Source organism: Odocoileus virginianus, chromosome 32, assembly GCF_023699985.2.
Source record: "Odocoileus virginianus isolate 20LAN1187 ecotype Illinois chromosome 32, Ovbor_1.2, whole genome shotgun sequence".
In the NCBI taxonomy this organism is placed as follows: Eukaryota; Metazoa; Chordata; class Mammalia; order Artiodactyla; family Cervidae; genus Odocoileus; species Odocoileus virginianus.
The window spans coordinates 34,778,149-34,787,413 of NC_069705.1; the positions used below are offsets into that span (position 1 = coordinate 34,778,149).

At 38.8% G+C, this 9,265-nt stretch overlaps 1 long non-coding RNA gene across 2 annotated transcripts in view; it reads right to left on the reverse strand.

Moving 5' to 3' along the window:
* LOC139032615 (uncharacterized) overlaps positions 1 to 8,338 on the reverse strand; it is a 42,100-nt gene extending 33,762 nt beyond the window's left edge. For both annotated transcript variants that reach the window (XR_011485180.1, XR_011485179.1), the window contains exons 1-2: positions 8,161 to 8,338; positions 6,255 to 6,308 (exon numbers count right to left, since the gene is read on the reverse strand). This is a non-coding gene — a long non-coding RNA (uncharacterized lncRNA). The remainder of the gene's footprint in view (positions 1 to 6,254; positions 6,309 to 8,160) is intronic.
* Positions 8,339 to 9,265: the final 927 nt, after the last annotated feature.

Consider the following 9,265-nt stretch of genomic DNA (forward strand, 5'->3'; position numbering starts at 1 on the left):
TATCAGATGATCATAGAGGAGACACAGGGAGCTGTAGACATTTGGCTGGAATGATTTCAGTGGCACAGAGAAAGTACCCCACCGCTGGAGAGGCTGATGGACGGTCCATTAGACTGAAGAATCAAATCCAAGGCTTCTGACTGGTGTTTCCTGAGACAATACCTAATAAATGCAACCCAAATAAATGCAACCAAAACTTTCAAGGCCTAAATGGCAAGAGTGAGTCAGGAAATAAATACATATGCTCACTGTACTAATTAAGGAAAGGTCAGGGAGATCCCCTGGAGGAGGGCATGGCAACCCACTCCAGTGTCCTTGCCTGGAGAATTCCATGGACATAGGAGCCTGACAGGCTACAGTGCATGGGGTCACAGGGCTGGACACGACTAAAGCAACTTAGCACGTACACACACGAACTTCACCTGAAACAAGATTCAAATTAGCTCTGATAAAGTTGATTGAAAATAGGGCAAGAATTCTTGAATTAAAAATTCTGAGAAGACAACTTTTAAAAAAAAAAAATTAAGAATTTTAGATTCCAAGTCTCAGTTAAGAGTACTGAGGGGACTTCATAGAGTATTTAAGGAAAACAGAAAGGACTAGATTGTGTAATACATTGGTCAATTGAACTGTAGGAGGAGACAGAAAAGTGAACTCAGGTTATGTAAATTTTTCAAAATGCATGTTAAAAGCCCTGATGAAAACACAGTGAAGGATGTTCTACACCAGCAAGTGAAACCCTGGGTATAATTTGAATGTCAGATACTTGGAAGATGAAAGAGAATACAGAGCATGTAGATTACAAAATCTACAGGAAGGATATAAAAGGTGGGGGGAGGCAAAACAGGAAAGCATCAAGGTATTGAAATCTTATTGTAGAAAGTATGAGCTTGGTGTTAGTCCTTCTAATATATTTTTTTAATGGCAATGGAATGTATTATAGAAATTTGACAAGGTACATCACTGTAAGCTGAAAGCATGAGTCCTGACAGGGAGAAATGCAAATTTTAAATCATATTGTTATTTATAATGTAAGACTTTACCCTGCTGCTCTATTGGTGAAACCTCTCCTTTGGGCAAGAATAATCTAGGGAAGGATAAATGGCTAGAGCCTTGAACCTGAGCAATGAACAGAGGTCCTCCCTGGAAGTAGCTGTGAATTAAGCCACAATATAATAGGAATCAATGTCTTCTTGGAGAGCAAACACTTAAAAGAAATCTATCACTTGCTTACTCAACTTTAGGCAACAAACTATGATAAAATACAGATATTATAAAGCAGAATCAATAATCAGCAGGAAATCTGTACACTACTTAAAAACACCCTGGAGCAAACCCAAGTGTAAGCTATGAATCGAAAAATAAAATAAAATAAAAAAGACATTTCCCCCTTCTACTCCTGTCTTTCTTCCTGCTACCCTTTGCCGAACTCAATTTCTCCAGTCACTGCCGCCCTTTACTATCTTCTTACACATAGAGATGCGTAGATAGCATAGTTACCTGACAAATAATAGGCCAGTGTTATCAAAACTGTATCTTTGAAAAAACAGTAGCTTTTCCAAATAAGAATCAAAACCCCATATATCGTGGCAGGTTAGGAACAAGCCGGAAATCTCAAAGGCCAGAAATAATTCAAGGTATATTATTCTTATCCCAGTCTCTAAGGATGAACATATTGGAAGTCTTTTCATTCTTATCTCCTTCATTATCCACACCTCCTTTTTTTTTTTAACACAATTGCTCCTAATCTAGATTGTAATAACTACAACTTTTGAAGTACTTCCTCTAAGTCTAAATGAATGTATTTCCTCTAATGCTCAAAGCAATAAGGAAAGGTAGTCATTACAGCTTTCCTCTCGGAAGAAAAAGGATTAAGACCCAAAGACCTTCAGTGTTTGCCCAGGCCACGGAGTGGGCTAACGCCAGGAGCAGTTCCTTACTGATCACCCGTCTCCCTGGCTCCCCCAGCAAGCAAGGCCTCATTGCCTCTCAATTACACCAAGAGCTTTGAGACTTTTAGATGTAACTCCCTTTTTAATCCATCCTTCACAGTAGCTCCCAAACAAAGCTTTCATATCAGAAATAATTTGTGAAATCTGTTTGATCTGTACTTTCAGAAGAATACAGTTGATGGGGAAAGGATCCAAAGGAGGCCAATTAGAGACATCAAGAAAAAGTGGAGACAACAGTGCTGACTGGTTTACAGCCACGAAAGTCAAAGCTGAGATGAGATATGACAGGTGCCAATAATGCCAGAAGAGGGGCAGGGGGTGAACCCAGACGAAGGCGGCAACTTGGAGAGCTATCATGAAGCTGAAAGGAGTGATGAGCACAGAACTTCTAGAGTTCTAAAAGGAGGAAGACGTAACGGGGAGAACAACAAACTTCTGAAAATTCTGCTCCATGAGATGTGAAGTATAGAAAATGCAAATGACTTCAAGATGGCTTTGGATAGATCTACAGATCACAGCCTTGTAAAGGACCATTAAGGGACACTTCTGCTATTTGGAATACATTGTAGTTCTTTTGAGGCCAACATCATCTACGTTAGTTAATAACTAATATTAACTTCCTTTTTTTTAAAGGACACTATGTGGCAATGGTTAGAGACAGATTCACAGGCACACTGGTTAAGAATCTCATTCTACAGGGAAAGGCAATGTAGCTTGAGTCCACCCATGACTCTGACACCTACCAACCTCATCAATTCACGTGTTCTTTCTACGCTTGAGTTTCAATATCAGCAAACTGGGGAAAATGATAATTCCTATCTTAGAGTAAGATTGTGAAAAGAATCTACACCTGAGACATCGTATATGGTGAATAATGGTTAGAGATCTATGACCCTTCCCCATAATTGTGAAATAAGGATGAGAATCAAGGAACAGGAAAAGAAGTGGCAGAGAGGGGGGAAAAGGGATTATAAAAATGGAAATAAGCCAAGATATTTCAAACAAGACATCTGTAGCATAAGGGAGGTCAAACAAACTAAACATCAAAATTTCTCAGTTAACACTTAAAGAAGAGGTGAAAAATTAAATTAGTAGACACTATTGAAACAGATAGTAACCAAATAATCTGAGAACTTAATGAATCATTGGGTAATACTCTGCAAGGAAGAAAAGACAAGAAGATACAAAATTATATGCAGATGTAACTTGTCCCCCCAAGATAATGGTACTAGGCACTGTCGCAGATAAAAGTGTAAGGAGCTTACCCTCACCCTGTGTGGAGTCCCATCTCAGGGGTCCAGCAGAACAGAGAGCCTGGGACCACAATACAAGGTAAATGTGGTCCATGAAGGGAGCATAAGATTTCATATTCCTTCCCTGCTTCATACAAGTTTGATGTACTGATAGTCTAAATAAATAACTTAAATAATTTATTTGAAACAGTGATCATTTAAAAGAGAGTGAAACTAATAATAATAAATAAAAGAAGAGCAAATATTGTTAGGTCAGTGAAACCTCAGGTCTGACCATTTGCTCTTTGTCCACAAGCATCCAGAGAGTTAATTTAGCAAATTTTAATGGAAATGTTACTGGCTTCACGATCAATAAGGCTGTGAAGCTGTTCCCTGTGGCAGCTCTGAAAGCAGCGGCAGAAAACTAGCACAGCTCGAGACGTTTATTTCCAGCCATTTCCTCTGGCTGCCTGAAAGTCCTCTCTCTGTCATCAATCTCCTGATATACTCTTAAAAAATCATTATCCTCTTCTTCTGACCTGGAGGAATTCTCTCCTTCTCATTCGGACTCCGACTATCAGTCACTCTTTGGTGGAATATGAGACAGCTTGATAACAGCTCAGACCTACAGTCCATATGAAGGGAAAAAAATACTTTTTCCCCTCCTAGTCTCATCTTAAGTTCCATCTAGTAAAGTGTTCAAATGACATTTTGTGAATAGTTCTACCGACCAGGCTAGAGGGCTAGTGCCCACAGACCGCATCCATGGATTTTTGCCATTAGCTCCCTTGGTGTCACTGGTCAGCTAAGACTTTCTTGGCTTGTTTTATTTTTGAAGGAAAGAAAAAGAAAAGTGTGCTCAGGTGTGGGAGGGTTAGCCTAAAAAATGATAAGTTATCTTTAAAAGGATTTTATATTTTTTCATAGGAAAAGATGTCATAAGCAGAAAACTTATGTTTATAATACCGCTACCCTTTGCTTTATGGTCTAATATTTATCAGGAAATCCTGTCCCTTATAGACAGCTGTCACATAATTTATATCAACAGGCTTAACTCTGTCCACTGATGCCAGAACAGTCTATCCAGTGAAATTCAAAATTGAGAAAAATTCTATGTATAAGAAGGAATTTAATACATCACAATATGATTTTCTTTGCTTATCAGTAAAAAAAAAACAAACTTGTGGATTCTTTACCAAGAGCAAATTCATATAGCAATCAATAATCATTTTAAAATACAAATAATAGGATAAATTCTCAGTAAACTAAATGGCTTCAAGATAAAGTACTGTGATGAACCAAGAAGGAAACATTTTAAAATGTATGCGTTGTTAGACATGTTTTAAAATTGTACTGATACTTCTCTAGGTTTAGTACAGGGATGGGATTGCAATCTTTGTGATTCAAATACTTTTACTCTGAGAGAACAGCCTTTTGATCATCATTCCCATTATGGAAGTAATTACAAGAGAATGATTTAAAACTATACCTATTCTAACCTAGTCCTCTGATTATTTTTTAAGAAAAAATGGGAGGTAAGCTTTTTATTTTAATATTTGTCTTTTAATAACAAGCAATGGAATACGGTAAAAAAAAATGGCCAATTAACTGCACAAACTAGGTGATAGTTCATTAACGCTTTATCATCTTCTTTGTTTAAAGTCTAAAAAGCTTTCTTACAGAGTTTAAGATTTGAATGAGATGGAAGAATGGTTAAGTATTCTTAGCACATCAAAGAACTTGGGAAAAGCCAGAATAATAAAATTTAAAATAGGAACAAACACTTGGAAACAGGTTCAAATACCACTGAGACCAAAGTTTCTCAACTTACTGACAGTAGAAACACCTAGGAAGCTTTAAAAAAAATACTGAGCCCCACGCTCAACAGTTGCGATTTAATCAGCCTGGCTTGGGACCTGAGCACAAGTATTTAAACACCTTTCCATTCTTTTAATATGCAACCTGCACTGGGCATGCCCTGTATCAGGCCAGCACTTCAGGCATGGCACATGGGCCTTGAGGGTTCCTGACCCAGTCCCACATCGTCCATGAAGTCTTAACACTAGTCATGAAATATTAAGATATTAAGGCATTGCTTGCCTTCTTCACTGTGCTGACGCTGGCAATGATGGGTAAAATGGCTCGTGTATTAGCAAAAACACAGTGGTACCAAACCATGCAGGTTGTTATCCTATTTTCCACCATCACACACTTGCAGCTAAAGAAAAAATATTTCCAGTTTCTCTTAAGAATGCCCTTGATGAGGCAGAAAATAGTATTAATTTTTATTAAATGCAACCCTTGAATATATGTCTTTTTTGTAACATTGTCTGGTGAAACGGGAATTACCTATAGAGTATTTCAGCTCCATAGTGAAGTGCAGCGCTATCATGGAGAAAGCACTATGACTGAGTTTTGAGCTAAAACTGGCCAATGTTTTTGCAGTGCACCAGTTTTTCCAGTGGTCACATCCAGTGGATGTGAGGATTGGGCCATAAAGAAGGCTGAGCACTGAAGAATTGACACTTTCAAATTGTGGTATTGGAGAAGATGCTTGAGATTCCCTTGGACTGCAAGGAGATCAAACCAGTACATCCTAAAGGAAATCAGTCCTGAATATTCATTGAAAGGACTGATGCTGAAGCTCCAATACTTTGGCCACCTGATGGGAAGAGCTGACTCATTGGAAAAGACCCTGATGCTGGGAAAGATTGAGGCAGTAGGAGAAGGGACGACAGAGGATGAGATGGTTGGATGGCATCACCGACTTGATGGACTTGAGTTTGAGCAAACTCAAGGAAATAGTGAATGACAAAGAAGCCTGGTGTACTGTCCATGGGATCACAAAGAGTTGGACATGACTTAGCAACTGAACAACAACAACAAAAGTTTTATTTCAACAAATGATTAGTAGATAAACTATAGTTATACAGATCTGGGTATGTGACAGATATTACATTGAAAATGAGCAAAGTAAGCCTGGTATGTAAAAAACAAAACAGTTGTCAGTATGAGTTATCAGTGATAACATTTGGGTTTTTATGTGAAAATTAAATTTTGGAATACTTACCTTCACAGCTATGAGATTTAACAGCTTCTCACTACTTGACTTTTCTTGTGAAATCTGTAGTTATAATAATAAATATTATTTTTGATATAATTAATGAAATCATCAATATTTACAAGAGCTACATAAATCAGTTACTCAGGGTTTTCCAGATAACTAACACATGATGTTACAATACTATGCATGGGTAAAAGATTCACTCAAGAATGAGACAAGCCAATGAATTTCAGGGTAATGGAGTAAAAGAGGTTCACCGATATGGCTTCAGTTTCTCCACTGCACGTAGCTTTTAAGAAATTACCACTTGTCAAGATTTGGTGTTTTATCAAAGAAGAAAATTCAAAATTAGCTGAAGCAAAGCAATTAAAATACTCTCCCTTTTCCAAGGACACAGCTGTGTGAGGCCACAGTTTCTTTTGGAACATCAATTAAAAGAACATATTGCAGTATGGATTCAGAAGCAGAAATGAGAATCCAACACCCTTCCTCTAAGCCAGCCATTAAAGAGCTTTGCAAAAATGTAAAGTGATATATCACTTTTCTCACTAAATGTGTTTCTGTTTTGAAAAATCTAGTTATTTTTCACAAAATATTTTGTTAGCATGTAATGGGTTAAATATTTTTTACTTAACAAATAGATGGTTGCAATGTCTCCATTTTAAGTTTCAATAAGGTAAATATTGATAGATATAACGAACATCTACATTGTGATTCTCAGAAATGTTTAAGAGAGTCTGGGGATCCTGAGAACAATATATGTGAGAACTGCTGCCGTAAACCTCAGAGACAGCTAACAGAGCGTGGTCAGATGACTGCTCTGGCTAAGCAAGGAAGCTGAGCAAAGTGACGTGGACCCTGTCACACGTTCCCAGGGAAGCCAGGAGACTGCTGAGGAACCGTGTACCACTGACAGACCAGAGAGAAGGTTCTCTTGGTACAGCAATTCAAGCATGAAAAGACTCATATGTGAACCTGAGATTTGATTAGGATCTTTGGAAAGAAGATACAAGCGATCTGACTGATCCAGAGGAAATTATTCTGATTTTTAAAGCAAGGAGTTAGAATTCACTCAAAGAGTTGATCTTAGAGTGGGTTACTGATCCATACGCCCCATGGTGCTTTATGGAGTAGGGGGCCTGGAAGAAGGGCCCCTTAATTAGAAATTAAGTCCTGCTTTGCTCTGGCAGGGTTCTTTCTTGCCTCCAGATTCTTTGTGATAATTCAAAACAGCCTGTCTCATTTTCAGTATTTTACACCCTGTATGGGAACTCTGAATACCTCCATGCAGTTCTGTTTATTGTCTCGGTCTTGAACGTGGCATACAACGTTATGTTCACAGGTTTGACATCTCTGGGAGTGGGAAAGAGAACCCGGTCGTGGAGCTCTTGAGTGGAGTTCAAGAGCCCTCAGCATGTCTAAGAGCTCCCAATCGTGCTCAGAGAAGGCAAAGACTGCCACTTATGAGCTAAAGATTACAAATAACGAGACAGTTTCAATCTTTGGGGTATGATCGGTTTTGCAGAAAGTTGAGAGGGTTCCTTTACTCTGGGATTCCTCACTTGGTTGGATAAAATACATTTTCGAGAGCTGACTGGTTTGCTGCTTGCCTAGCCATGCTTCCTATGAAGTGCTCCTTGAAAATAAAATTGCCACGTTACATTTGCATCGTATGGTATGCCTGGAGTGCTGTCCTTTGAAATAGATTGGTCAGGGTTGCTATTCACAGAAAAGCAAAAAGCAATCAACTTGATATTGCCACTGAAATTTTGCTCTCGTGGAGAGAATGCCAAAGTAATTATCAGAGACTACTCTTGAAGAATGAAAGAGCTGAGTAGGGGATGAAGTGTGCACACATACACACACACACACCTCTCTCCTTGACCACACAATTATTCAGCATAGTACTCACATTTTCAGGTACAGCTGAAGGGTTCTCCTATAGTCTCAGAACGAAGGCAACGTCTCCCTGATACTCATTTATCGTTTTGCTCCTGACCCTTTCATGCACCAGATTCATCCATCAGAGTCGCCGGTCATTGGATGAGTACAGGCTGCCCTTGTGGCCTCTATAGAAAGGAGACACACTTCATTTCCTGAGGGTCGGATATAAAAAGTCACCTTTCAAGACATTTGCTGACACTTATGGAATTCTTCACATTGGGCTCATTTGGTAATTCCATTAGGGGGAAAATAATTGTCAACTGGCCACATAGATGCATCTGAGAAATCACGTTGGAAATGCATCAACATCCAAGAGGTTAATATTGTCCATCAAATATTTTTCTGAGGAAGGCAATGCTGAAGGCAATATGTGGACACAAAAAGCTACTAACAATTTAACTTTGTGTTCACACAGCATGATGTCTAATGAATTAATCTACCAGAGGTCTTGAGTATCTGAATTAATTGTGCTTATAGTGATATAAGAAATAAAATTCTGAAAGAGATGGGAATACCAGACCACCTGACCTGCCTCTTGAGAAACCTGTATGCAGGTCAGGAAGCAACAGTTAGAACTGGACATGGAATAACAGACTGGTTCCAAATAGGAAAAGGACTACATCAAGGCTGTACGTTGTCACCTGCTTATTTAACTTCTACGCAGAGTACATCATGAGAAATGCTGGGATGGAGGAAGCACAGGCTGGAATCAAGATGGCCAGGAGAAACATCAATAATCTCAGATATGAAGATGACACCACCCTTATGGCAGAAAGTGAAGAGGAACTAAAGAGCCTCTTGATGAAAGAGGAGAGTGAAAAAATTGGCTTAAAGCTCAACATTCAGAAAACTAAGATCATGGCATCTGGTCCCATCAATTCATGGCAAATAGATGGGGAAACAGTGGAAACAGTGGCTGGCTTTATTTTGGGGGGCTCCAAAATCACTGCAGATAGTGATTTCAGCCATGAAATTAAAAGACACTTATTCCTTGGAAGGAAAGTTATGACCAACCTAGACAGCATATTGAAAAGCAGAGACATTACTTTGTCTACAAAGGTCCATCTAGTGAA